General features: G+C 42.7%; 1 long non-coding RNA gene across 2 annotated transcripts in view; it reads right to left on the bottom strand.

The window, feature by feature from the left end:
• LOC123333430 overlaps window positions 1-17,643 on the bottom strand; it is a 102,030-nt gene extending 84,387 nt beyond the window's left edge. For both annotated transcript variants that reach the window (XR_006550803.2, XR_006550804.2), the window contains exon 1: window positions 16,768-17,643. This is a non-coding gene — a long non-coding RNA (uncharacterized LOC123333430). The remainder of the gene's footprint in view (window positions 1-16,767) is intronic.
• Window positions 17,644-25,613: the final 7,970 nt, after the last annotated feature.

Here is a 25,613-nt window from a genome sequence, read left to right as displayed (position 1 = left end):
AGTTCCCTTAAGATGGAACTACTACAGTTAGAAGTTCAAAGGCATCCTCTGCAGAATCAGCACTTCTTGGGTTGATAAGCATAGAGAATACCCTTTGAAAGAAGTACCAAAAGTATCTTCAAGGCTTCTCTAGTGGCTCAGCAGTAAAGAATTGCCTGCCAGTGTCGAAGAAACATGTTCGATCCCTGATCTGGGAAGATCCCACATGCAGTGAAGGAACAAAGCCCATGCACCAAAACTATTGAGCCTGTGCTCTGGAGCCTGCGAGCCACAACTACTGAGCCCACACATCATAACTACTGAAGCCTGCAACCCCATGCTCCAAAACAAGAGAGGCCACCACACGAATGTAAACTGGTATAGCCAGTTTATAGTTCATGGAGAACAGTATGGAGGTTCCTTAAAAAACTAAAAATAGAGCTACCATATGACCCTGCAATCCCACTCCTGGGCATATGTCCAGCGAAAAACATGGTACGAAAAGATACATGCCCCTCAATGTTCATTGCCACACTGTTTACAAGAGCCAAGACATGGAAACAACCTAAATGTTCATTGACAGAGGAATGGATAAGGAAGATGTACATATATACAATGGCATATTACCCAGCCATTTAAAAAGTGAAATAATGCCATTTGCAGCAACATAGAGGGACCTAGAGAGCAATATACTGAGTGAAGTAAGTCAGACAGAGAAGGAGAAATATATAACATCCCTTATATACGGAATCTGAAAAGAAATGATACAAACGAACCTACTTACAAAACAGAAAGAGACTTACAGACTTAGAAAATGACCTGTGTTTGCCAGAGGGAAGGAATAGTTAGGGATTTTTGGAAGGTCGTGTACACAGTTCAGTTCAGTTGCTCAATCATGTTCAACTCTTTGCGACCCCATGGACTGCAGAATGCCAGGCTTCCCTGTCCATCACCAACTCCCAGAGCTTATTCAAACTCATTATGTCCATTGAGTCAGTCATGCCATCCAACCATCTTATCCTCTGTCATCCCCTTCTCCTCTCACCTTCAATCTTTCCCAGCATCAGGGTCTTTTCAAATGAGTCAGTTGTTCGAGTCAGGTGGCCAAAGTATTGGAGTTTCAGCTTCAGCATCAGTCACAAACGAATATTCCGGACTGATTTCCTTTAGGATTGACTGATTGGATCTCCTTGCAGTCCAAGGAACTCTCAAGAGTCTTTTCCAACACCACAGTTCAAAAGCATCAATTCTTCAGCACTCAGCTTTCTTTATAGTCCAATTCTCACATCTATACATAACTACTGGAAAAACCATAGCTGTGACTAGATGGATCTTTGTTGGCAAAGTAATGTCTCTGCTTTTTAATATGCTGTCTAGGTCGGTCACAGCTTTTCTTCCAAGGAGCAAGCATCTTTTAATTTCATGGCTGCAATCACCATCTGCTGCGATTTTGGAGCCCGCAAAAATAAAGTCTGTCACTGTTTCCATTGTTTCCCCATCTATTCGCCATGTACTGATGGACCAAATGCCATGATCTTAGTTTTCTGAATGTTGAGTTTTAAGCCAACTTTTTCTCTCCTCTTTCACTTTCAACAAGAGGCTCTTTAGTTCTTCTTCACTTTCTGTCGTAAAGGTTTTGTCCTCTGCATATCTGAGACTATTGATATTTCTCCCAGCAATCTTGATTCCAGCTTGTGCTTCATCCAGCCCAGTATTTCACATGATGTACTCTACATATATGTTAAATAAACAGGATGACAATATACAGCCTTGACGTACTCCTTTCCCAATTTGGAACCAATCTGTTGTTCCGTGTCCAGTTCTAACTGTTGCTTCTTGACCTGCATACAGATTTCTCAGGAGGCAGGTCAAGTGGTCTGGTAGTCCCATCTCTTTAAGAATTTTCCACAGTTTGTTGTGATCCACACAGTCAAAGGCTTTGGCATAGTCAATAAAGCAGATGTTTCTATGGAACTGTCTTGCTTTTTCGATGATCCAGCAAGTGTTGGCAATTTGATCTCTGGTTTCTCTGGCTTTTCTAAATCCAGCTGGAACATCTGGAAGTTCATGGTTCAGGTACTGTTGAAGCCTGGCTTGGGGAATTTTAAGCATTACTTTGCTAGTGTGTAAGATGAGTGAAATTGTGCAGTAGTTTGAACATTCTTTGGCATTGCCTTTCTTTGGGATTGGAATGAAAACTGACTTTTTCCAGTCTTGTGGCCACTGATGAGTTTTCCAAATTTGCTGGCATATGGAGTACAGCACTTTCACACCATCATCTTCTAGGATTTGAAATAGCTCAACTGGAATTCCATCACCTCTGCTAGCTTTGTTCGTAGTGATGCTTCCTAAGGCTCACTTGACTTCAAATTCCAGGATGTCTGGCTCTAGGTAAGTGATCACACCATCATGGTTATCTGGGTCGTGAAGATTATTTTTATATAGTTCTTCTGTGTATTCTTGCCACCTCTTCTTAATATCTTCTGCTTCTGTTAGGTCCATACCATTTCTGTCCTTTATTGTGCCCATCTCTGCATGAAATATCCTCTTGGTATCTCTAATTTTTTTGAAGAGATCTCTAGTCTTTCCCATGTACACACTGCTATATTTAAAATGGATAATCAACAAAGACCTACTGTATAGCCCATGGAACTCTGCTCAATATTATGTGCCATCCTGTATGGAAGGGAGTTTGGGGGGAAATGGATACATGCATATGTGCGGTTGAGTTCCTTCACTGTTCACCTTAAACCACCACATTGTTAATCAGCTATACTGCAAAACAAAATGCTTTTAATGTTACACAAAATTAAAATTAAGGAAAAAAAACAAAAGAGGCCACCACAATGAGAGGTCCAAGCACCACAACTGGAGGGTAGCCCCCTCTCAACACAAGTAGAAAAGACCCCACAAAGCAGTGAATATCCAGCATAGGCAAGAACAAATAAATACACGAATTTTTTTTAATTATTTGAAAAAAAAAAAAAAGCTCCCAGTATCCCTGTAAGGACCAAATGTTTGAAACAGTTGTATCTCCAGAAGATGTCTGTCCAAGAAAATGCTCTCAACTCTCAATTCCACATAGAACCAGGAGTAATTAAACATCTCACCTAGAATGTACCCCAGAGAAAAGAATTCAGTATATTTCAGTGAATGTTCGCCAAAACCAAAACATTTCCCTCCTTGACTCTTGGCTTTCATACCCTCTTCTGCATATGACTTTTAAAGTATTTTCTGTTAAGGACAAACAAAGGGTCAGTAAAAGACATTTTCACAGAAAGCCACAGAGTTGTACCCTAGGAATAAGATTGAGATAGGCATGAAACTAAGTGGCCAGGGATACAGAACAGATTGATGATTCAAATTAATTTTGCCAAAGGACTTGCCTGGTATCTATTCCTTCCTGCACTGGGTTGCAATGGTGGAATCTTGTGATCTCCTAAAAGTAAGAATCAAAACCACAGTGAGATACCACTTCATATCTACTAAGATGGTTATACTCAAAAAAATAAAAAGCAACAAGCATGATGAGAATGTAGAGAAATTGGAACCCTCATACGTTGTTGGTGGGCATGTAAAATGGTGCAGTGGTGGAAAATAGGCAGTTTCTCAAAAAGTTAAACACAGAATTACCTAGCATTTCCATTCTTAGATATATACCCAGAAAGATTGAAAACAGGTATTCAAATACTTGTACACATATGTTCACAGTAGCATTGTTCACAATAGCTAAAAGATAGAAAAAAGTATCTATCAGCTAATGAATGGATAGACAAATCATTGTACATACATACAATGAAAAGGAGTAGTATTCAGCCATAAAAAGGAACGCAGTATTGATACATGCTATGACGCTGATGAACTTCAAAAACATTTTGCCAAGTGAAAGAAGTCAGTCACAAAAGGTTAAATGTATGATTCCATTTATATGAAATATCCATAAAATGCAAATCCATAGAGATAGAGAGCAGACTGATGGCTTCCAGGGACTAAGGGGAGGAAGGAATAGACAGTAACTACTTCATGATGTAGGGTTTTATTTGCGGGCAAGGAAAATGTTTTGGCACTAGATAAAGGTATTGTTTGTAAAACATTATGAATGTGCTAAATGCCAATGAGCTATACAGCTGAAAATGATTAATTTTATGTTATTTGAATTTCACCTCAATTTTAAAAGGAGACAGGAAATATCAACAATTATAATAATAGCACAGATTTCAAACAGTAAGGAACTAAGTTTATACAATGGTCTTCAAAATGTGAAAATACCCAGAGTAAACTAGAGTTTGGACAGAAGAGGGAGCAAGAAACACACAGACATATAGAATTTACATTTCTTTTTAAATTCTGAAAATACATTGATTTTTTTTTCCAGTATCATGTCACTACTCTTCTCCTTGAATTGCAATATCTTCTAAAATTAGTAGAGAATTTTTAAAATGAATAAACACTTCAATACCGAGAAAGAAATATGGAGGACTCACATAATTTTCAGCATGAGGGGTTGACCTGAGAGATCATTCAGTCCAGCTGCCCTTGTTTTACAAATGGGAAACATAGACTCAGAGAAACACCTACACGCCTCGCCCAAGGCCACACCGCAGAGCTGGAGCTAGCAGCAGCCTGGGGTTGTTTGGGGACTGTGCTTTCCAGGATAGAAGCTCCAACTGTGTTCTCTGTGGTTTTATTTTTTTCTCTTGAATCACATATCTAAAATGTTTCCAGGCCTGTAGCAAATCACTGTCAGACACCCCTTCCTCAGCTTTTCAGCATTCACATCCAAGGAAAATTGGGTTAAAATTAACATCTCTAGCACAGCCTTACATGGTAAAGTCCCAAACATTCTGCCCAGCATGTGTCAGATGTTAGCAGAGCAAGCCAGGGTGCTGCGGCCTTATTCCCAGGAAGGGGAAGCGGGGGTTAAGAGACTGTATGTATGTGCCACCTACCTGTCAGCTATGGTCAACACATCTTTTGAGAATCAGTCCAAAGGGCCTGAACTCCTCTCCCAGATGCTGCCATCCAGACCATTCTTCCAGCCCTCGCCTTCTACACTAGAGGGCTGATTAAGCAGTTTCCCCAAACAAAGACCATTCTCTCCCAAGCCCAGCTGTCTAAATAAATTTTTGCATTTTTTTAACCCAATTGCATGCATGTCTTAGGACTTCTTTGGAACCTGCTGGTGCATTCCCTTCCTCCCCTTCTTACCCCAGTTACCAGGATGAGACACTTCCTCGATGGCCTCCAGAAAAGCAGAATCTGCAGTGAACACCCAACATACATTTTGACTCAAGGTTATAATGCAGATAAGGAACAGTCACAGCAGGAACTAAACTTGAAAGCTCCCTACCCCGAGAGGGCAACCCCAAACTGGATACCAGCACCTTAAACATTACTATTTAATTTTGCTAACAGCAGTCATTTGTCTTCATTAAATTTTCAAATGTTTTGGGATTAAGAGTGGGCTCTGGAGTTATCCGCGTGGTCTTAGTTAACTGTATATAACCTCCTTTGACTTCAGTTGGTTCATCTCTAAAATGACATAACAATGAGCATCTACCCCTTAAAGCAACTTTGAGAAGATAGAATGTTTGCAGTGCATCTATGAGTGCCTGGCTCATTCTAAGTGTTCAATAAATATTATCTACTAATATCCTTCCCCAGAGAAGGCATGTTAATTACTCTTCAATCATGGAGAAGAGCCTATCCACAGCTAGGGGTAGACTATTGCTAATATTTAGGGCAACATATCTTCAGGAACAGCTCAAAGAAGAATCCAGGAGTCCCCAACATGTGATCTAATGCCTGATGATCTGAGGTAGAGCTGATATAGTAATAATAGAAATAAAGTGCACAATAAATATAATGCATTTAAATCATTCCAGAAACCATCCTCCCTCCCCTGGCCATGGAAAAATTGTCTTCCACAAAACTGGTCTCTGGTGCCCAAAAGGCTGGGGACTGGTGCACGAACCTGTCTATTCTGAACTTCCACAGGCCTGAAAGGATTCCTGAGTTGGAGGGCCTGATCTATAGCCCTCTCCAGATCTTATTCCCTCTCCAACATGCCAGAACCCCTCTGCTTGTATACGTCTAGCAATAGGAAATTCCCCTCTTCGCCAGGCAGTTCATGCCTTTTGTGGCTCCTTACTGTTTCTATTTCGGTCCCCTGGGTCCATGCAGCAGAAGGTGCTTAGTCCTTCAAACATGTAAAATTATCATGTTTCTGAAAATCCCCATGTTCCTAAAGTGTTATCCCAGGGCCTGATTGATAGCCCCTCCACAGGAACTCCTGCTTGTCAATACACTTCAGAACCACCCAGTTTCTAGAAGGGAGGCTGCCCAGCTCTAAGGCAGCCAGGCTGGAAAGAGGATTGTAAAGAAAGCAAGGGGAACAGGTCCTCTTTACCCTTCTACCCATGAAATAAATGATGAAGTAATAAATGAAAAATATTCAGCATGCAGTTTGACACATTATATTCACTGAACACTCTGTTTCCTTTCCCCTCCCTTCCTAAAGTCATATGGAAAGCATAAATAAATAAATTAGGTTCTGGGCTTCCCTTGTAGCTCAGCTGGTGAAGAATCTGTCCGCAATGTGGGAGACCTGGGTTTGATCCCTGGGTTGGGAAGATCCCCTGGAGAAGTGAAAGGCTACCCACTCCAGTATTCTGGCCTAGAGAATTCCATGGACTACACCCATGGGGTCGCAAAGAGTCAGACACAACTGAGCAACTTTCACTTTCACTTCAAGTTGGGTTCTAATTACATTGCTGGAGACTCAGGAAGATCTAGTAGCTTGCCCTCAATTACAGAGCGGTTGAGCAAGGATATGAACTCAGGCCACCTGATGTAAAGTCCCTTGTGTTTTCCTCCGCACCAGACATGTCTTCCACAGCTCATCATAACATGCTTAAGGACTCAGCTGCAACACGAACTATTCACTCACATTGAGCCTGCAGTCGTTGACTTTGACTGGGTTCCACCAAGCTACCATAGTCGATAAAAATATCCGTCTAGACCAAGGCTCCACAAAGTGTAACCTGTGGGCCAAATTTCACCACTGCTTGTTTTTGTAAATGTAGATTTTTTGGAAGATAGCCATGCCCATTTACTTTCATATTATGCCTGTTTTCATACTGCAATGGCAGAATTGAATAGAAACTGTATGGTCTCCAAAATCTAAAATATTTATGAGGTAGCCCACTACAAAAAAAAAAAAAGTTTGTCAACCCTTCTCTAGACCCACACTGTATTGGCAATAGCTAATTGTCCCATAGATAATCCTAAGACCATGAGTGAGAGGAACAATGAAATCACAATGCTTTGAAATAGTATTTCTCTCAGTGGATATTTCTTAAATACATGTCTATGTGTTGGCACTTTTTCCACATTAACCATAATCCACTTTTCTAGGATTGGCTATACAATCACAGAACTACTGTAACACCTGTTTCAATCTCTGTTTCATGTGATAATTTCTCAAGTTGCTGTAAGAGTAGCTTTGTGGATAGCAGTTTCCATTTTTCCAACCTCCAGGCAGGTTGCCTCTTCCCCCATGTACAGTTTTGGTAGGACTTTCAATCAAGGTGCCCTGCCCTCCTCTAACCAAAGATGGGCTTGAGACTCAAATGGCCCATTAGGACTCCTTTCCCAGAATTTCACACCTGTAATATCACAACTCATGGCCAGAAATTTAGTGAGAACTGATTTGTACCTGCAGCAGCGTCCTTCCAAGATTCCTGATTCCTGCTGCTCTGCAAACTGTCCTTTCCAAGCCTGGTGCTTCAGATGTAAGCTCCACTTTAAACTAAGTTGACCAGATCAGTGTGTCACTTGTAACCAGTCCCAGCTGATATAATCAGTTCATAAAAACCTGCAGGGTAGGAGAATTTGTCTCTAAGGAATCATATTCCCTCTAAACAAAATAGAACTAGAGGAGAAAAGTCTTGGTTGAACCTATAAAACCTTAGAAGAGATTTTTAATTCAATTTTTGAGTGCAGAAACATATAAGGAGATTGTGATCATCATGTCAGATTTTAAGTTAGTACCAATAGTCATTATATAGTGAATTCCTGATGCCCATGTAATCTTACTTCTCTAGGAGTAGTAGCTGATTTCTTTGTGACAACATGGTACCTTTAGTATTGAGCCTCAGCAGTTACCTCCCCAAAGCGTCCACTTGGGGACATTTGCCAGTTTGTGATGATAAAATCTTGGGTGAGGATTTTTATTGTCTTTAACATGTAACTGACAAAATAACAAAACACAACTCACCACCTCTGATTCCTGACATTCGCACCAGAGGCTGTTGGGGGATGCTAGGAACTAGGATGACCCAGGAGATCAGTGCAAACTGATCAATGCAGGGGTACCCACAGCCTCGGTCTCAACATCAAAAAGTCTGCCAGGCAGTGAGAAAGCAGTGGGTATCCAAAGGACAGAAAAATGAAAATTTCCTCTGGAAATTCAATTCCTGCATGAATTGAACTGTACAAGGACTCTGAAGATCATTTTGTTGTCGTTCAGTTGCTAAGTCATGTCTGACTCTTTGCAACCCCGTGGACTACAAAATGCCAGGCTTCCCTGTCCTTTGCTATCTCCCAAAGTTTGCTGAAACTCATGTCCATTGAATCGGTGATGCCATCCAACCATCTAATCCTCTGTCACCCCCTTCTCCTTCTGCCCTCAATCTTTCCCAGCATCAGGGTCTTTTCCAATAAGTCAGCTTAAGACCATTTAATCCACTGACTATCTAAGGAAGGAATTCCCTTTTGGAAAAAAAATCCTGAAAATTGGGTGTCACTAGAGCTGTGGCACCCCACTCCAGTACTCTTGCCTGGAAAATCCCATGGACGGAGGAGCCTGGAAGGCTGCAGTCCATGGGGTTGCTGAGGGTTGGATACGACTGAGCAACTTCACTTTCACTTTTCATTTTCCTGCATTGGAGAAGGAAACGGCAACCCACTCCAGTGTTCTTGCCTGGAGAATCCCAGGGACGGGGGAGCCTGGTGGGCTGCTGTCTATGGGGTCGCACAGAGTCAGACACGACTGAAGTGACTTAGCAGCAGTAGCCAAGCTGTCCATTTGAATACCATCAATGATGGTGAACTCATTGCCTGTAAGGCAGCTCACTTCATTTTTATTTTTTTATTTTTTTTTTCACTTCATTTTTAGACAGCACAAATTGTTAGCAACTTCTAACAACTCTGATTTGAATAAAATCACAAAAAACTACTCCTCCCTTTTTTTCTGTGGTCATCCTTCATACCTACATTGATCATAGTTTTCATAGCCCACTATACCTTCTCAACTCCTAACCCAATACCCCAAATGGTCCAAATCATTTTTCATGTGCCACAGATTAAGTTTTTACTTTCCTGCCTGTAGAGGTCAACCGGGCCCTGGCAGGAAAGATGTGGCACACCCAAATTTAGTAACGTGTGGACAGATTAATGAAAGGACCATTTACAAAAGTGGGAGCAGAGGGTAGGGAAAGTAAAAAGATAGTACAATACCCCAGGGTATTGAAGAAACAGGGAAAACAGTTAACAGAACCTGGGTACAGAGCAAGCAAAGTAAACAGGATTGCCTGGCAGGACCTGTGACCTTCAGCTTCAGATGGTAGCCTCACAGGAATGAGTTGGCAAAATAAACAGTCTTCCCTACCTCTTCTCCTTGACTCTGATCTCCTGCCAGAGCATTCCATTGGCCAAACATAATTGGAAACTTGAGGAAAAGGGAGTCCATCAGTGCACTTTATACAAGGTTAGACCCTTGGAACATAGAGCAGAGCAGTGAGAAAATCTGAGGAGCAAATGGAAAATATCACAGGACATCTCATGTCATGTCTACTCAGCATTTGTGTGTGTGTGTGTGTTAGTAGCTCAGTTGTGTCTGATTCTTTGCAACCCCATGGACTGTAGCCCGCCAGGCTCCTCTGTCCATGGAATCCTCCAGGCAAAAATACTGGAGTGAGTAGCCATCCCCTTCTCCAGGGGATCTTCCTGACCCAGGGATAAAACCTGGGTCTCCTGCATTGTAGGTGGACTCTACCATCTGAGCTACCAGGGAAGCCCACTCAGCATGTATACACTTTTTAAAAAAATATTTATGTATTTATTTGGCTTCATTGAGTCTTGGTTGTGGCACAAGAGATCTTCATTGCCTCGTGTGGCATCTTTCATTGCGGGGCACAGACTCTCCAGTTGTAGCACAAAAGCTTAGTTGCTCCGAGGCATGTGGGATCCTAGTTCCCCCACCAGGAATCAAACCCATGTCCTCTGCATTGCAAGGCAGACTTTTAACCACTGCACCACCAGAGAAGTCCCATGCATTCACTTTTATTCTGGTAACAGCACCTCAGTTTTCTTCTGGGGAACCCCTTCCCTCCCATTCTCCTGTCACATAATTTAAGCCCATTTGATAGCATCTCTACCAGCAAGGGAGGTCCTGTGACTCAGGCCTGACCAGTCAGCACCACACCCCTCTAACCACGGTAACTGGCTCAGAAATAAACACGGAACTCATTTAAGGACAATGCAAAGCAAACTGCTGTTTTTCTTCAGGAGAGGCATGTTCTCCTTCCCCTTATACTGGAAGATATTAGCCTGGAAGCTGGGCCAGGTGTCCTTTGATCTCCCACGGCCAGGCGAGGCGCTGGTGGAGAAGCCGTTCAGTAAGGCCACAGCCCAGCTCATAGACGAGGAGGTGTGGCGGCTCATAGGCTCCGTGCATGAGAGCACCCTGGACCTGCTCACGCGCTGCCGCGAGCAGGTGGACAAGGTAGGCAGGCGCCTGCTGGAGAAGGAGGCACTGGAGCCGGCCGACATGATGGAGCTGCTCCGGCCGCGGCCGTTCACCGAGAAGATCACCTAGACGAGCTCGTGGAGGGCACAGGCGGCCTGGAGGAAGACACAGCCCTTCCCGAGTGTCTGCAGGGCTGACGTGGGGGGCCCGCTGCAGGAGAGCCCAGCCTAGCGCCTCTGCCTGGAGAGCAGCCTCCGGGACCCCCAGGAAGCAAATTAAAGCACATGTAACCCGAAGCAATGGCACCCCACTCCAATACTCTTGCCTGAAAAATCCCATGGATGGAGGAGCCTGGTGGGCTGCAGTCCATGGGGTCGCTAAGAGTCGGACACGACTGAGCGACTTCACTTTCACTTTTCACTTACATTGGAGAAGGAAATGGCAACCCACTCCAGTGTTCTTGCCTGGAGAATCCCAGGGATGGGGGAGCCTGGTGGGCTGCCATCTATGGGGTGGCATAGAGTCAGATATGACTGAAGCGACTCAGCAGCAGCATCCTGGAGCTACTGGAAGCCACATGGCCCTCCAAGGGAAGAACCTGGATAAAGAGAAAGTCAACTCAGAGGAAGGCAGAGCCAAGAGAGAGAAAGACTCATTCCTAATAATGTTTTGAGTTCCTATATTCAATTGTGCCTGAAAGCTACCCTGTCTGCTGCTGCTGCTGCTAAGTCGCTTCAGTCGTGTCCGACTCTGTGCAACCCCATAGACAGCAGCCTACCAGGCTCCCCCATCCCTGGGATTCTCCAGGAAAGAACCCTATCTATTCCAGTCCAAAATTTAAATGATATTGAAGGGAGTCTCCTGGTGGTCCTGTGGTTAGGAATCTGTCTTGTAATGCAGGGGATGTGAGTTCAGTCCCTAGTTTGGGAATGGAGATCCCATGTGTGCAGAGCAACTGGGCCCAGGAGCCACAATGGAGAGTCTGCTTTCCCCAGCGCAAGACCTCACATGGTGCACCAAGGATCCCGCATGCCACAAATGGGACCCAAGGTAGCCAAATAAATAAATAGACAAATATTAAATATAATAATAATAAATTATATTGAAAAGACAAGATCCTGTAGTCTAAAGAGCACTGGTTCCATCACCTTCTAGCTAGGCAACATTGGCAAAACACTTCACTTTGTGATCTTCAAGTTCCTTGACTTTAAAACAGGAAATTATAATGCCCTGCCACCCTCTTAGGCTTATTATGAGTACCAAACAAGATCACAGATTTAAAGGTCCCTTGTGAACTGCAAGGCATTGTGTAAATATCACAGATTCTTGTCCAGGTCATCCCCACCTTCAGATGCACAACCCTCGGGACATTGGTAACACAGTGTTCCAGTCAGGGGCACACAACATTCTAAAATTACTTCCCAGGCTGAGTAATGACATATTGGAAAGCAGCTGTTAAGAGCAATGGCAATCTCCACATTGCCAAATGGAAAAAGAGAAAGAAAGAAGGAAATTGACAAAATTGGCTTTATTTTAAAGACACAGACTGGAATCAGCAACTAAGAAACAGAATCATGAGAAAAATTCTACTGAATTAAAAACTGTGTCTAAAACAATGTCAGAACAGAAGACAGAAACAGGCAAAAGTGAAGAAAAATGGTCCATGCTCTGGGGCACTGTGATTCAAACTGCAACAGTCACAGCTGGGAAGCAACAGAGTCAAAATCAAAAACCACAGAACAGACAAGACAGAGTGCTTCCCTGAGGACAGAGAACTGTTGAAAGGGAAAGCCCATACGTGACCACCATAAAATACTGGGAAAGAATAAAGGCAGAGGCCAGCCAGTGGGGCAGTAAACCCAAGCTCAGAAAAACAGAAAGATATCAAAGGTCTCACAGCTGAAGCCAGCATGATGGTGAGCACAGAATCTGAGGGCTCTTCACCCAGTGGCTAAACCCCATGTGGAAATTTCAAAACTGGAATGGGAAAAATTTGAAGCACAGCTAGGAAAATGTCTTACCGCAGAGGTTAAAGAAAAAAACACATCTGCAAAATGTTTCAGTGTGCTCCTCAGTAGCTCACCTCACAAACACCAGGCTTGGAGAAAGTGCTTGGCTGTGTGCTGGCCCAGCAATTTGATTCTATTGCAGACTAAAATTAAAGAGCGGAGGAAAAACTGATCATCAGCATGCCAAGTGCACCATAGTTTACCAATGGACTGAAAACTGAAAGAGGGGTTAAGTCCAAATGAAAGTAAAATCTCTCTCGTCCAACTGAAGAAACAAAGTGCTCCAAAGAAATGTATTTCAAAAACGACTTTTAGCATCAAGCCAAGGACTGTGTTAAGTTTTATGTGGGTTTTCCAGGTGGCGCTATTGGTAAAGAATCCGCCTGCCGGTGCAGGAGACATATAGGTTTGATCCCTAGGTTGGGAAGATCCCCTTGAAACGGGAATGGTAACCCACTCCAGTATTCTTGCCTGGAGAATCCCATGGACAGAGGAGACAGAAGCAACATAGTCCTTCCCCTATCCTCAATGCACCCCCAGTCAAATAACAATCCCATTGAGAAGGAAAATCTCACTAGACCAAGACAGAACATAGGATGGAATACAGCAGCTGGAACAAACCAGACTTATGTAGCTGTAAAGCAGGTGTCTGCTCAATGAAAGTCCCCTCCCCATCAACCCCCCCCCCAAAAAAAAAAAAAAAAACAGACTCACATCACCATTTTCTTCCCTCGTTTAGGAGGAAATGAATAAATCAACTGGAAAAGATTTGTTGGTACTTTCCTCCCTGTCCCAATCATCCCTCCCCAAACACAACATCATCCTGCCCCTCCCACATCCACACTGTACGTAGAATCCTTCTTTCCTTGATTCCTTGTCTTGGCCGCTGTCTTCTCTTGCCTGGACTGCCCAGATTATCTGCTTATTCCCATTCTCTCTCCCTTATAATCAGTCTTCTGCTCATGTAAACTAGATCAAAACCCTTCCATGGCTGCCAAGACTACAATGAAATATTAACTCTTCCAAGACCCTGTACCTTCCAACTTCTGACCACTCCTTTAGCTCATTTCATGGGACTCTCCACCTCACTCCATCCAGCCTCACTGACTGCTCCATTCTGTGAATGCACCACACTTTTTGCCACCAAAACATTTTAGCATATACTTTTCTCTGTCTGTGATGCTGTTTGTTCCCTCTCACTGTTTACCTAACTCCTCTTCACCATGAAGTCTCAATTTAAAAGTTTCTCCTGGGAATTCCCCGGCAGTCCAGTGGCTAGGATGCCACACTTTCACTGCACAGGGCCCAAGCTCAATCCCTGGTCAGGGAACTAAGATCCCCAAAGTTGCATGGTGTGGCCAAAAATCAAACAAGTTCCTTCCCTCAGAGAAGTCCTTCTAAGCTCCCACCAAAAATTAGGCCTCAGAGCACCCTATACTTTTCTTTACCATAGTTGGTAATTACACATATTTATTCTGTCTCTGACTCCTCACAATACTTAAGAGTTGGGAACTGCTCTGCTTGCTCCCTACTGTACACCCAGCTCCTAGATTAGATCCTGGCACCCAGAAGGGGATCAGAAAATACTTGCTGAATGAAAAAATATCCTCTGCACTAACATGGTGTACAAAAGTAGAAATTATGTCCTCTTTGTTCAAAGTGCATCCAATCTAAAATACACAAAACAAACAGAAGCAGAATAAAATAGAAGAAAATCACATGTAGGACAGATCATATGGAAAGTGCCATAGAGGTGCATAGGCACTCCACATAAGTTACGAAACAGAAAACACTGAGAAATTTCTATCTTCAGGGGAACCCACCCTCACCCTATGGAGTCACTAGTAATCACTATTTTCTACAAAAGCAGAACCAAAAATAAAATAAATATATTTTTTAAAAAACAAATAAAACCCATCTACCTGTCCATAAACAGAAACCAAAGAATCTCTGCTTACTAACCTAGGATTGCAACCAGTGAAAAGTGAAAATATTAGCTGCTCAGTCATCTTCGGCTCTTTGTGACTCAATGGACTGTAGACCACCAGGCTCCTGCGTCCATGGGATTTCCCAGGCCAGAATATTAGAGTGGGTTGCCATGCCCTTCTCCAGAAGATCTTCCCCACCCGGGGATCGAACCTGGGTCTCCTGCATTGCAGGCAGATTCTTTACTGTCTGTGGCACCAGGAAACCAACCGATAGCTAACTGCATCAGCAGCACCAAAACTATGCTGACTGCCTGTGTAGTCCTCAAATTCGCATCATTGGAGAAGTACAGAAATACGGAAGAAAAAAACTAACCCCAAAACTGATTCCACTTGAAGACATAGTGTTGGAAAGCATCACACCTACACTTAAACAAGGAACAAGCTAAAGAAACTGTAAATTAACAATTTTTTATGAAATCAGAAAACTGAGGTCACAGAGCCAATAACCAACACAGAATCTGAAGAAAGACAGACATCCACAAGGAAGAAACAGGACCCAGGCCTTTAACTGGGACAAACACGTGACACCACTTAGAAGCCCCTAAGAATTTAGTTAGAAATGTTTAACAAATTACTGAAGGCCAAACATAGGCTCACTAAGGGCTGCAGTAATAGAAGTTGGGTGAAGGGTGTATGGGAGCTTCCGGTATTATCTTTGCAACTCTTCTTTAAGTCCAAAACTATTTACAACAAAAATAACTGGGGACTCATGAGTACTACTGAACGTGGACAGAGGCAAACTGAAAACAGGTCTCCTGGGACGTCTCCCACCCTAGGCATGCATGGAACTCTCAAAAGAAACAATGTCCATGAAGATGACCTCACTCACCAAGAATATCGGGAAGAAAAAAAAAAAAACAGGAACTCTAATGAGTAAGTCAGTCCACAGACCCAACAAACAGAAGTTTTCACCCCTGAAAAAGTATGTATACATTTATTTTGCATTTCTAGAAATTAGAATTGAGGTTCACTTCACATTAATGAAAATAAATGCAGAAGGAAGGTATGGGATGCATGGACACACACGCAAAAAAACAGAAAACCCATTGGTAAATTTAAGCAAGAATCGACTATAAAAATAATGAGGATGGGGGCACAAGGTATATGAGAACCCCAAGTACTTTCCACTCAATTTTGCCATGAACCTAAAACTGCTTTTTAAAAAAGTTTACTTTTTAAAAAATAAGTACATGATGATAACTTTTTTGTATGGAAAACAAAATGGAATTAAAATACTAGATAAAAATAGCACAGAAGATGGAAAAGCTACTCAAAGCAGACCAGCGAAGAAATATTTAAAGGAAGTTAAAGAATCCTAAAATTATTAATCTTATTCAGGAGGAAAACAGAAATATTAATCCCAGGGACGGGGGAGCCTGGTGGGCTGCCATCTATGGGGTCGCACAGAGTCGGACACGACTGAAGTGACTTAGCAGCAGCAGTATTAGACATTGTTAAAAAATATATATGTGACTAACTGCTTCCTTTTAAAAAATCAGCTTTAAGATGACAACACACACACTGATACAAATGGAAGAACTTACGCTGGAAAAAACCTTAGAACTGAGCAGCTTCTACACACGAGGCAAAGCAGAAGCCCACAGGAAGCAGGTGGGAAAGGGTGGGACACAGGCCCCTCTCCCCTCCCCGCATCCCGCATTCGGCAGGAGACCCTCAGTCAGAAGGAAGCAGCACCCAGAACACCTCTGAGGAGCAAAGGATTTGAACGAACCCCACACAAGGTACCCCAACCTTTAAGAACTGCACCTGAAAGATGAGCCCCCAAAATGTCTAGCTTTGAAAATCAACTGGGGCTCACATGCCAAAGACCCAGAAGACTGCAGGGACCTGAGCAAACTAGGGTTTCCCTGACCCTGGGTCCAGCGCGAAGCACCCGCTGGGCACCCAGACTTTGTGTGGAGGAGGCTCCTCTGCTTGTCCCGGAACTTCAGCCTAAGGGGCAGGCCTCTGATTTGACATACATTCGGGGTCTTACTGGAGTGCTCTCTGCCAGGGGAGACTGGCGGCCAAATCTCTGTACCTGCTGTCCGCCTCGCCTCAGCCGGGCACCGTGTTAGCGCCTCAGGATGCCCGCCATCTCCCGGAAGCGAGCTCTTCACGCCTCCAGCTGCCCGGGTCGGTCTTCACAGCTGCCGCCAAATGAAATCCGTTGGTCACCTGGCTCTGTGGGCAAATTGCCCGTTGGCCAAAAAAGCCAAAGCTTAGGAAGGTTGGAAACATGCCATCTCTCAGAGTTCGTAAAGGTGGACTCTGAAGAAAACTTGAGACTCCAGAACTCAGGTTTCCAGAAGTAAATGCTGTCTTCCTGTATTCGTCAGTTTGAGCGAAAAGCCTTGAAATGGGCATTTTCTTTAAGTCTGCAATTCCTATCTTGGAGTGACTCCTCATTTACCTCAAGAGAATAATCTCAGGCATTTACAAATATTTAGCTATGAAACAGTCCTGACAGTTTAGAAGCAGGATTAAAGATGATTTTTTTTTCTCAGCTTTTGCTGATCTACATGTTCTATAAAAAGATAAATTACTTTGGGTTTTTTTTTAATATTTATTTTTATTTATTTGGCTGCAAGGGGTCTTAGTTGTAGCATGTGGGATCTAGTTCCCTGACCAGTAATTGAACTCTAGCCCCCTGCACTGTAAGTACAGACTCTTAGCCACTAGACCACCAAGGAAGTCCCATTTTCATTTTAAAAAGAGGTTTTTAATATTGGAAAGGAACTTAAGATGTTTAATATCCTTTCATGGTCTAGCATCATGTGGCTTTATGGTAGGCAAATACTGGATTTTAAGGTACATTAAGTCTCAAGCTCAAGAAGTCTCTTCACAAGCCTGTTGAAAACATTAGAGATTAACATTTTTAAAGCTATTAGATTTTATAGTCATGATTATCCTGTCTTGTCTGCGTTGATGACAAAAACACAGACAAATTGCTGATGATGTTCCATCCTACCCCCAGCCTGTTTTTTGCTTTGCAAACTTTCCTTCATCTTTCAAGTTCCACTCCCTGGTCCCCTGGTCTGGACTTCCACAAAAGAGGAGGCACATCTGAATCTTAACCTTAAATCTTAAAGTAACCTGATGTGTTACTTTACCTGATTCCCAATTAAACTAAAAGATCCTTGAGGGCAGAAGCTAGTTCTATTTTTTTCCTCTTTTTTTAATTGATGTATAGTATACATTTCAGGTGTGCTGCTGCTGCTAAGTCGCTTCAGTCGTGTCCGACTCTGTGCGACCCCATCGACGGCAGCCCACCAGGCTCCGCCGTCCCCGGGATTCTCCAGGCAAGAACACTGGAGTGGGTTGCCATTTCCTTCTCCAATGCATGAAAGAGAAAAGGGAAAGTGAAGTCACTCAGTCGTGTCCGACTCTTAGTGACCCCATGGACTGCAGCCCACCAGGCTCCTCTGTCCATGGATTTTCCAGGCAAGAGTACTGGAGTGGGGTGCCATTGCCTTCTCCGATTTCAGGTGTACAATATAATAATTCACTATTTTTAAAGGTTATAATTCATATATAGTTATGGGAAAATATTGGCTATATTCTCTGTGCTGTACCATATATCCTCATAGTTTGTAACTCTTAATCCTCTACCCCTAACTTGTCCTTATCTGGGAATCTGTTTCATTTTTTAAATTCCACACATAAGTGATATTATACAGTTATTTGTCTTTCACTGTCCAACTTATTTCACTAAGCAAATTACACTCCAAGTCCATCTGTGTTGTTGCAAATGGCAAAATTTCCTTCTTTTTATAGCTAACTAGTATTCCATTGTATATATGTATCATATCTTCCTTATCCACTCATCTGTTGATGGACATTTAGGTTGCTACCTATCTTGGCTATTGTAAATAATGCTTCTATGAACATTAGGAAGCATATATCATTTCAAATTAATCTTTTTGTTTTCTTCAGATATATAACCAGGGATGGAATTGCTGGATCATATGGTAGTTCTGGGCTCCCCAGGTGGCTCAATGGTAAAGAATCTACCTGCCACTGCAGGAGACACCAGAGACTCGAGTTCAATCCCTGGGTGGGGAAGATCATCTGGAGGAGGAAATGGCAAGCCACTCCAGTATTCTTGCTGGGAAAATCCCCTGGATAGAAGAGCCCAAAGGGCTACAGTCCATGGAGTTGCAAAAGAGTCAGACATGACAGCATGCACACGAGCACACACAGTACTTCTATTTTTAGTTTTTTGAGACACTGCCATACTGTTTCCACAGTGGCTGCACCAATTTACATTCCCACCAACTGTGTACAAGAATTTCCATCTCTCCACATCCTCTCCAGCATTTGTTATTTGTGTTCTTTTTGATGATAGCCATTCTGATAAGTGTGAGGTGATACCTCATTTTCGTTTTGATTTGCATTTAGCAATTTTGAGCATCTTTTCATGTGCCCGTTAGCCATCTGTATGTCTTTAAAAAAATGTATATTCAGGTCTTCTGCCCATTTCTTAGTTGGGTTGTTTGTTTTTTGATGTTGAGTTGTATGAGTGGTTTACGTATTTTGAAGATTAACCACTTATTGGTTGTATCACTTGCAAATATTTTCTTGCATTCAATAGGTTGCCTTCTCATTTTGATGATGGTTTCTTTTGCTGTGCAAAGGCTTTTAAGGTTAACTAGACCCCATTTGTTAATTTTTGCTTTTGTTTCCTTTGCTTTAGGAGACAGATCCAAAGAAAATAGTACTACAATTTATGCAGAGGGTAAGTCTTAATAGACTTTTTATTCCCAGGTACTAGCACAGCTTGAGAAGGCAATGGTACCCCACTCCAGTACTCTTGCCTGGAAAATCCCATGGATGGAGAAGCCTGGTGGGCTACAGTCCATGGGGTGGCTAAGAGTCGGGCACAACTGAGCGACTTCACTTTCAATTTTCACTTTCATGCATTGGAGAAGGAAATGGCAACCCACTCCAGTGTTCTTGCCTGGAGAATCCCAGGAATGGGGGAGCCTGGTGGGCTGCCGTCTATGGGGTCGTACAGAGTTGGACACGACTGAAGCAACTTAGCAGCAGCAGCACAGCTTGTTTGTGAATGAAAAGGAATTAGACACTCATTATGAATCAACAGAAGGTAACTCTGTTTCTTAATAAGACTTGACACCCCATGTCAGTGTGGATTTTTTCCCCATACCAAGCAGCTCCCCAACACCAGCTGGGTGTCCTACAGTTTAACTCAATCCTAACACTAGCTACTGGGAGATAACATCAGATTCCTCAGATTAAGTGCTCAGTCCTACAAGACTGCCACCACCACCACCCTACTTTAGATGCAAGTTCAGATTGTCCCCTGTGCTTCTGACCAACTGGCTATCATCTGGATATTCCAGTAACCCCCTCTCTAAGTTCAGTTAATTTGCTAGAATAGCTCACAGAATTCAGAGAAATATTTTACTTACTAGATTACCAATTTATTATAAAGGGGGGGAATAGCCAGATGGAAGAGATACATAGATGGGGCAAGGTACATGGGAAGGACACGGAGCTTCCATGCCCTCTCCAACCAAGCACATGGTTCTCCCCAAAGCTCCCCATTTTCACCAACTCAAAAGTACACCAAACTCCACTCTTTTGGGGGTTTTTGGTGTCTTCATTACATCTTCATGATTGATTAAGTCATTGAAAATTGATGACTGAACTCAATCTCCAGACCCTTTCTCCTCCCAGGAGAAAGTCATGTCTGACTCTTTTCGACACCACGGAGTGTAGCATGCCAGGCTTCCCTGTCCATCACCAACTCCCTTAGCTTGCTCAAACTCATATCCATGTCCATGAGTTAAATAAGCAGGGTGACAATATACAGCCTTGACGTACTCCTTTCCCAATTTGGAACCAGTCCATTGTTCCATGTCCAGTTCTAATTGTTGCTTCTTGACCTGCATATGGATTTCTCAGGAGGCAAGTAAGGTGGTCTCATATGCCCATCTCTCTAAGAGTTTTCCACAGTTTCTCATGATCCACACAGTCAAAGGCTTTGACATAGTCAATAAAGCAGAAATAAATGTTTTTCTGGGACTCTCTTGCTTTTTCAATGATCCAGCGGATGTTGGCAATTTGATCTCTGGTTCCTCTGCCTTTTCTAAATCCAGCTGGAACATCTGGAAGTTCACGATTCAGGTACTGTTGAAGCTTGGCTTGAAGAATTTTGAGCCTTACTTTGCTAGTGCGTGAGATGAGTGCAGTGGTGCGGTAGTTTGAGCATTCTTTGGCATTGCCTTTCTTTGGGATTGGAACAAAAACTGACCTTTTCCAGTCCCGTGGCCACTGATGAGTTTTCCAAATTTGCTGGCATATGGACTGCGGCACTTTCACGGCATCATCTTTTAGAATTTGAAATAGCTCAACTGGGATTCCATTATCTCCACTAGCTTTGTTCATAGCGATGCTTCCTAAGGCCCACTTGACTTCAAATTCCAGAATGTCTGGCTCTAGGTGGGTGATCACACCATCATGATTATCTGGGTCATGAAGATCATTTTTGTACAGTTCTTCTGTGTATCCTTACCACCTCTTCTTAATACCTTCTGCTTCTGTTAGGTCCATACCGTTTCTGTTCTTTACTGTGCCCATCTTTGCATGAAATATTCCCTTGGTATCTCTAATTTTCTTGAAGAGATCTCTAGTCTTTCCCATTCTATTGTTTTCCTCTATTTCTTTGCATCAATCACTGAGGAAGGCCTTCCTATCTCTCCTTGCTATTCTTTGGAACTCTGCATTCAGATGCTTATATCTTTCCATTTCTCCTTTGCTTTTCATTTCTCTTCTTTTCACAGCTATTTGTAAGGCCTTCTCAGACAGCCATTTTGCCTTTTGCATTTCTTTTTCTTGGGGATGGTCTTGATTACTGCCTCCTGTACAATGTCACAAACCTCCATCCATAGTTCTTCAGGCACTCTGTTTATCAGATCTAATCCCTTGAATCTATTTGTCACTTCCATTGTATAATTGTAAGGGATTTTATTTAGGTAAAACCTGAATGGCCAGTGGTTTTCCCTACTTTGTTCAGTCTAAGTATGAATTTGGCAATAAGCAGTTCATTATCTGAGCCACAGTCAGCTCCTAGTCTTGTTTTTGCTGGCTGTATAGAGCTTCTCCATCTTTGGCTGCAAAGAATATAATCAATCTGATTTCAGTATTGACCATCTGGTGATGTCCATGTGTAGAGTCTTCTCCTGTGTTGTTGGAAGAGGGTGTTTGCTATAACCAGTGTGTTCTCTTTGCACAACTTTGTCAGCCTTTGCCCCACTTCATTTTGTACTCCAAGACCAAATTTGCCTGTTACTCCACGTATCGCTTGACTTCCTACTTTTGCATTCCAGTACCCTATGTTGAAAAGGACATCTTTTTTGGATGTTAGTTCTAGAAGATCTTGTAGGTCTTCATAGAACTGTTCAACTTCAGCTTCTTCAGAATTAGTGGTTGGGGCATAGACTTGGTTTACTGTGATATTGATTGGTTTGCCTTAGAAACAACAGAGATCATTCTGTTGTTTTTGAGATTACACCCAAGTACTGCATTTGGGACTCTTTTGCTGACTATGAGGGCTACTCCATTTCTTCTAAGGGATTCTTGCCCACAGTAGTAGATATAATGGTCACTAATACAACAAAAAGACACCTCACTAACACAACAAAAGACACCTTTATTGCTCTCTGCACAGGAAATTCCAAGGGTTTTAAGATTCCTGTGCCACGTTTCCCTGGTGGCTCATTGGTAAAGAATCCGCCTGCCAAGCAGGAGATGTGGGTTTGATCCCTGGGTCAGGAAGATCCCCTAGGTAAGGAAATGGCGACCCACTCCAGTGCTCTTGCCTAGGAAATCCCATGGACAGAGGAGACTGGAGGGAAACAGTCCATGCAAAAGAGTAAGACATGACTTAGCAACTAAACAACAGTGTCAGGTTTGGGACATGACTAAATATCTATTATAAATAACATTATCACAGTAGTCAGTCAGTTCAGCCACTCAGTCATGTCCAATTCTTTGTGACCTGATGAACCACAGCACGCCAGGCCTCCCTGTCCATCACCAATTCACGGAGTTTACCCAAACTCATGTCCACTGAGTCAGGGATGCCATCCAACCATCTCATCCTCTGTCATCCCCTTGTCCTCCTGCCCTCAATCTTTCCCATCATAAGGGTCTTCTGAAATGAGTCAGCTCTTCACATCAGGTGGCCAATGTATTGGAGTTTCAGCTTCAACATCAGGCCTTCCAGTGAACACCCAGGACAGATCTCCTTTAGGATGGACTGGTTGGATATCCTTGCAGTCCAAAGGACTCTCAAGACTCCTCAAACACCACAGTTCAAAAGGATCAATTCTTCGGGGCTCAGCTTTCTTTATAGTCCAACTCTCATATCCATACATAACCACTAGAAAAACCATAGCCTGACTAGACAGACCTTTGTTGACAAAGTAATGTCTCTGCTTTTTAATATGCTATCTAGTTTGGTCATAACTTTGCTTCCAAGGAGTAAGCATCTTTTAATTTCTGGCTGCAATCACCATCTGCAGTGATTTTGGACCCCCAAAAAATAAAGTCAGCCACTGTTTCCACTGTTTCCCCAACAATTCACCATGAAGTGATGGGATCAGATGCCATGATCTTCGTTTTCTGAATGTTGAGCTTTAAGCCAACTTTTTCGCTCTCCACTTTCACTTTCATGAAGAGGCTCTTTAGTTCTTCTTCACTTTCTGCCATAAAGGTTTTGTCCTCTGCATATCTGAGGTTATTGATATTTCTCCCAGCAATCTTGTTTCCAGCTTGTGCTTCTTCCAGTGCAGCATTTCTCATGATGTACTTTGCATATAAGTTAAATAAGCAGGGTGACAGTATACAGCCTTGACGTACCCCTTTTCCTATTTGAACCAGTCTGTTGTTCCATGTCCAATTCTAACTGTTGCTTCCTGACCTGCATACAAGTTTCTCAAGAGGCAGGTCAGGTGGTCTGGGATTCCCATCTCTTTCAGAATTTCCCACAGTTTGTCATGATCCACACAGTCAAAGGCTTTGGCATAGTCAATAAAGCAGAAATAGATGTTTTTCTGGAACTCTCTTGCTTGTTCCATGATCCAGCAGATGTTGGCAATTTGATCTCTGGTTCCTCTGCCTTTTCTAAAACCAGCTTGAACATCTGGAAGCTCACAGTTCACGTATTGCTGAAGCCTGGCTTGTAGAATTTTGAGCATTACTTTACTAGCGTCTGAGATGAATGCAATTGTGCAGTAGTTTGAGCATTCTTTGGCACTGCCTTATTTTGGGATTGGAATGAAAACTGACCTTTTCTAGTCCTGTGGCCACTGCTGAGTTTTCCAGATTTGCTAGCATATTGAGTGAGGCACTTTCACAGCATCATCTTTCAGGATTTGAAATAGCTCAACTGGGATTCCATCACCTTCTCTAGCTTTGTTCGTAGTGATGCTTTCTAAGGCCCACTTGACTTCACATTCCAGGATGTCTGGCTCTAGGTGAGTGATCACACCATTGAATTATCTTGGTCGTGAAGATCTATTTGTACAATTCTTCTGTGTATTCTTGCCACTTCTTCTTAATATCTTCTGCTTCTGTTAGGTCCATACCATTTCTGTCCTTTATCAAGCCCATCTTTGCATGAAATGTTCCCTTGGTATCTCTAATTTTCTTGAAGAGATCTCTAGTCTTTCCCATTCTATTGTTTTCTTCTATTTCTCTGCATTGATCGCTGAGGAAGGCTTTCTTATCTCTCCTTGCTATTCTTTGGAACTCTGCATTCAAATGGGTATATCTTGCCTTTTCTCCTTTGCTTTTCACTTCTCTTCTTTTCACAGCTATTTGTAAGGCCTCCTAAGCCAGACATTTTGCTTTTTTGCATTTCTTTTTTCTTGGGGATGGTCTTGATCCCTGTCTCCTGTACAATGTCATGAACCTCTGTCCATAGTTCATCAGGCACTCTGTCTATCAGATCTAGTCCCTTAAATCTATTTCTCACTTCCACTGTATAATTATAAGGGATTTGATTTAAGTCATACCTGAATGGTCTAGTGGTTTTCCCCACTTTCTTCAATTTAAGTCTGAATTTAGCAATAAGGAGTTCATGATCTGAGCCACAGTCAGCTCCTGGTCTTGTTTTTGCTGACTGTATAAAGCTTCTCCATCTTGGCTGCAAAGAATATAATCAACCTGATTTTGGTATTGACCATCTGGTGATGTCCATGTGTAGAGTCTTCTCTTGTGTTGTTGGAAGAGGATGTTTGCTATGACCAGTGCATTCTCTTGGCAAAACTCTATTAGCCTTTGCCCTGCTTCATTTTGTACTCCAAGGCCAAATTTGCCTGTTACTCCAGGTGTTTCTTGACTTCCTACTTTTGCATTCCAGTCCCCTATAATGAAAAGGACATCTTTTTTGGGTGTTAGTTCTAAAAGGGCTTGTAGGTCTTCATGTAACCGTTCAACTTCCGCTTCTTCAGCGTTACTGTTCAGGGCATAGACTTGGATTCCCGTGATATTGAATGGTTTGCCTTGGAAATGAACAGAGATCATTCTGTCGTTTTTGAGATTGCATCCATGTACTGTATTTCAGACTCTTGTTGACTATGATGGCTACTCCATTTCTTCTAAGGGATTCCTGCCCACAGTAGTAGATATAATGGTCATCTGAGTTAAATTCACCCATTCCAGTCCATTTTAGTTCACCGATTCCTAAAATGTCGATGTTCACTCTTGCCATCTCCTATTTGACCACTTCCAATTTGCCTTGATTCATGGACCTAACATTCCTGGTTCCTATACAATATTGCGCTTCACAGCATCAGACCTTGCTTCTATCACCAGTCACATCCACAAGCGGGTGTTGTTTTTGCTTTGGTTCTGTCC

The sequence above is a fragment of the Bubalus bubalis genome, chromosome 4 (genome assembly GCF_019923935.1).
Source record: "Bubalus bubalis isolate 160015118507 breed Murrah chromosome 4, NDDB_SH_1, whole genome shotgun sequence".
NCBI classification, from domain to species: domain Eukaryota; kingdom Metazoa; phylum Chordata; class Mammalia; order Artiodactyla; family Bovidae; genus Bubalus; species Bubalus bubalis.
This window is presented reverse-complemented; position numbering and strand designations above follow the sequence as displayed.